The sequence below is a fragment of the Phaseolus vulgaris genome, chromosome 11 (assembly GCF_000499845.2).
Source record: "Phaseolus vulgaris cultivar G19833 chromosome 11, P. vulgaris v2.0, whole genome shotgun sequence".
Classification (NCBI taxonomy): Eukaryota; Viridiplantae; Streptophyta; class Magnoliopsida; order Fabales; family Fabaceae; genus Phaseolus; species Phaseolus vulgaris.
The window spans coordinates 45,179,694-45,184,787 of NC_023749.2; positions in this window are offsets into that span (position 1 = coordinate 45,179,694).

A 5,094-nucleotide genomic window follows, 5' to 3' on the forward strand; every position below is an offset into this window, starting at 1 on the left:
TCTGTTAGGATAGATGGCTAAAATAAGAGGGGGTGAATTGTTTCTAAAACCTTTTCGCAAATATATGTTTAAGAATGAAACTTTACCAATCAATATAGATAAGCAATTCAGAAAGAAAATTCAACAAAGATTCAAAAAACAGTTTTAGTATTTTAATCGGTTAAAAACACGATATAACCGGTTGTTTATGTTACAGATACAAAAGCAGTTTGTAAGGCAGGAATATCAACCGGTTGAAAATACGAAATAACCTGTTGTTTATGACAGAATATCAAACAGTTATGAAGAGAAGAGATAGAGAGATTTACATACAAAGTTTATACTGGTTCACTCAATCCCATAGCTACATCCAGTCCTCAGTCAAACCACTGAGTATTCCACTATGTAATCAATCACAGATTACAACAACACACACCACAAAGAGGTGACTTTGAATCCCACAAAGCCTACTCACTCTCTTTGAACCAGCACACACCTCAAGCCAGAATCACACTGACTTTACAGGATTTTACAATAACATTTACAATATGTAATTTGAACAATTACAAGAAACTAAGAAAGGGTAGAAAACACCTAGATTACAAAAGACCAGAAACCCTATGATCAGTTCTTGAATCACAGCAAAGCTCAAAAGCAATCTTGCTAGACTTGAAAACTTCTTTTCACAAACAGATTGTAATCTCTCTTTTTAATCTCAAATCTGAGTGTTAAAACTTGTATGTTTCTCTATTCATTTGTATGTTACACATTTGAAAGAAGACTATATTTATATCCTTTGAAAAGCTACCGTTAAAGGCAGATTTGAACAACTGAATCAGTTAAAACAGGTTTTCAAAATACTATTATGTAAACTCACTTTTAATCGGTTGAAACCACAATTTAACCGGTTGAATGGTTTCAGCAGTTACACAACTAATTCAAAAAACAGTTTTAAAACTCATTTTCCAGATAAGTGACAAACAACCGATTGTCTCGAAACTTTAATCGGTTGTTTTTCCCTTTGCATGGAAAAACACTTAGTTCTTTAAAACAGATTAAAACAAGCTTTGTGTAGGAATCAAGACTGATCTTACATAAATTCTAAACACTCTAAACTATACCCAAACCAAAACAGCAAGGCTTCAAGCTTCATCTTGGATTTGTAACATAAAAGCTCATATCTTCAACAATCTCCCCCTATTTGATGGAGACAAATCCTTGGTTGCTTTGGGGAGTTGTGTTTAGAATTTAATCATCACCTCCAGTCATAGATAGAAGCAAAAAAACACAGAATATTCTTTTCCCGAGGTTAGAGCACCATAAAATAGTTTTCACAGCCAAACCAGAGTGAAAAACAAACCATAGGTGCAACAGCAGAAGAACAACCGATTAAAACGCAGGATTAACCGGTTAAATTTATCAGACCAACAAAATAGCTTCTATCTAATGTAGTGATTAAAAGCAAATAAAGGTGCAGGTTATAAATGATTACATCCCAAAGCACTAACTAATTCTCCCCCTATTTGTCTTATCAAATAGACAAAAGGAAGGATTAAACAACAACACATAAGAAACAAAGATAAAGCATTCATGAAAGAAAGCTAGTACACTTTAAAAAGAAGGACTATGGTCCCTGCCAAACTGTAGATCTGAAATCTGGTTTTGTATGACCTCAATCTATTCATCCAGATTTTCAAAACGTACATCTAGACCCTGGAAGTTCTGATCGGATTGCTGAAATCGGTTTTGGCACATCTCGTAGAGATTGTTTTGTTGTTCAACAAAGTTATCCATCCGGTTGAGCATAAGTCTTTCAAAGGATGTCATTGAGGTGATTCTTTCTCCCCCAACATCAGTGCTAGGTCCACCATAATCAGTAGCAGCAGGTTCAGCAACTTCATCTTCATCATTGATTCCACTTGGGCCAGCTTGATCACCATCCTTGCTCACCCATCTCCCACCAATTTTGGTAAATCCCATTTTGCATAGGGATCCATTCTTGATCTCACCTGAGGGCTTGATGGTTTCAGCTAGTTCTCCCTTAACATCTATACCAAATCTGGATATATGTTTCCAGTAAGCTCAAGGAATCTCTTCAATCTTTGCTCCTTGAGGAGACTTCGCACAGTGAACAAATTATGTTGCTTCATCCATATGAAGGAGACAAGCTTGGGTGTGTTGATAGTTTTCCTACTTGTTTCAAGTAGAAATTTGTTGATTTGTTCTGATTCTCCTGAGAACCACCCTTCAATCTTCCCACCACTCCTAACAGCCCTGGTTTTCATCCTTTTTGCCGATCGAGGAGTTCCAACCATTGCTCAAATCAGTGAGGGACTTTGGCACACTGCAGAGAAAACTTATACCAGAGAAAAAGAAGAACAATAGGTTGTTTGTGAAAAACAGCAGGTTAAAATCTTTATTAATATGGCCAGAACCCCTGGTCAAAGATGACATAACGTTGGTTGTTTTCAATACTGAAAAACAAATCAAATCAGAGCCATAAAGTTGTTTGTGTCAGTCAAAACAGAAAGTGCAGAAAATCACATGTTGATTTGACCAAGCTTTAAAAGTAGTTATGATTTCCAAGATTTGAAGGAATCTAAATTGTAAAGAGCAGATACAACAGATGTAAATTGTATTCAAACAAGCAATCAATGCAATATTGACCACATATATCAATGGGTTTGAATAGAAACACAAATCAGATCTCAGAGATTAAATGCAGATTTTCCCAGTGCTAATAGAGAGCAAATAGTCGGTTGTTTCGAGGAAATAACCGGTTAAAATTTTGGGATAGCAAGGAACAACCAAACATCTTTCAAAATGATAAGAAGTGCTAAAGACATTCATACCTTTGCCTTACCTCAACATTTCTATAAGCTCATGAGGCCAAACGAAGCCAAAACATAGAATGATCATGTACTACTTACTTTCCATAGGACATGAGCTTGAGTAAGTTGGATGTTTTTGAACCATAGACATTGCTTTGATCAATTTTCAACATAGCCTCTGTTATTTTGAAAAGTTCTTGCAAAACAGTATTTATGCATGTACAAGACAGGTATAGCAGCAGGATAACAAGTTACACATAAATCAGTGAAATCAATGTTGTAAACCAATGCAGAGTTATTACAAATCAGTGTGTGCACAGATTATGAGAGCGGCATATTTAATCAGAGAGGAGCATCATTTTTTAAAGCTATTAAGATAATCAAAACACATATAAACTTCTTTCTCTATATGACCAACAACGTGATTTAAAGGCAAATAGGTTTAACCATGCATAAGCAAACTTGACAACATTATACAAAGATGTCAGAGGAAAAACAATTGGTTGTTTCGAAGAAACAATCGGTTGAAATTCTGTAATAGCAAACAGAACATAGAAAACCCAAATCCTTCACCAGAATCTGAGAAACACATATACATGTTAAGGAACACATCATTTCAATAATAATAGAGCATATATTAAAAACTTTATGGACACACCAAATTGAACTCAAGAAATATTGTCCAAGCAAAGAAGAAAGATAAGAACATATCTTGTTAAGAACATAGTGCACATTTGATAAATAATTCTACAATCCATAACATCAGTTCTAACACAAGAACCTGCATCCATGAAAGCCAGTTTCAACATATTCTTCATTATGAAAACAAAGTCTCTTGTTGTTTTTCCTTTTAGTAGTCATTCTTCAAGCACACAAGTAATTCTTGGCTGCCAAGGAACCCTAAAAGAAAATATTAAGAAGCAAGATTTGGTCCCCTTATGAATTTGGGTCCATGAGTGTTAGTAGCAACCTTAGGAACCTTCAAAATCTTAGGCACCCATTTTAAAATACCTTTGGAAATAAAAACTTTTCTTATTTTACAAAATCTAACAGAATGACCCTTTTTCATGCAGTAGAAACAACAAACAACTGGTTGTTTCGTACTTTTAACCAATTGATTTTTAGTAAGGTTTTGCTTGAAGGTTGTTTTTGTACTTTTAAAAAGATTCTGAAAAGCTAAAGTTTTTGCTTTGTGGGTTAAAACCCAAACTTGATTTCCCAAAAACACATTGTTGAGAAGCTAAAACATTCTCAAAATTTGATTTCCCTTTAGAAACAATATCAATAGTTTTCACAAGGTATAAAACTTTTTCTTAAAGGGTTTTACAATTTTTACAGCAACTTGAATCACAATTGCAAGAAGAGTTTTGATACTTGAATCACAATTGCAAGAAGAGTTTTGATAAATCAGTTCAAGATTTTCGAAATCAACATTTGTATTACTCAAATCATTTTCCAAAACTGAGATTTTCATTTTCAACTTGTTGTTTTCACATTTCAATCGGTTATTTGAAAAATTTAATCTCTTAGCTTCTTCATGAATTTCTTGGAAAGCATCAAGCAATTGAAAATAACTTTCAAACTTATTAGAGGAGGTTGAACTTACTTGACTCGATTTTGATTCTCCCTTGGTCATTAGGCATACTTCTAACTTGTTTTTAGAAGAGATTGAATCAACAAATGACTCTTCTTTATCCATCAAGTCACTCATTGGATTCTTGTGCCATTCTTCAAGGGTATTCCACATTTCCTTGGCAGAACTGCATTTTGAAACCTTGAGCAATTCATTAGAGTCAAGTGCAGATACAATGATGTTCATAGCTACACAATCAAGATGTTCTCTTTCAAAAGAAACAGTTTTAGATATAGGCATGAGATAGTTATTTGTAATCATATTCCAGATTTTCTTATTTATAGATTCAACAAAGAATTTCATTCTTATGCACCACAAATCATAATTCATACCACATAACAAATGTGGTTTGTTTAAACAAGCACCTTCCCTAAACGAAAACTTTTCAGCCATTAAAAAAGATTTAGGATCAAAACTTGAATAACTTTCAAGAACCTTGCTCTAATACCAATTGATAGGATAGATGGCTAAAACAAGAGGGGGGTGAATTGTTTCTAAAACCTTTTCACAAATATATGTTTAAGAATGAAACTTTAACAATCAATACAGATAAGCAATTCATAAAGAAAATTCAGCAAAGATTCAAAAAATAGTTTTAGTGTTTTAATCGGTTAAAAACACGATATAACCAGTTGTTTATGTTACAGATAC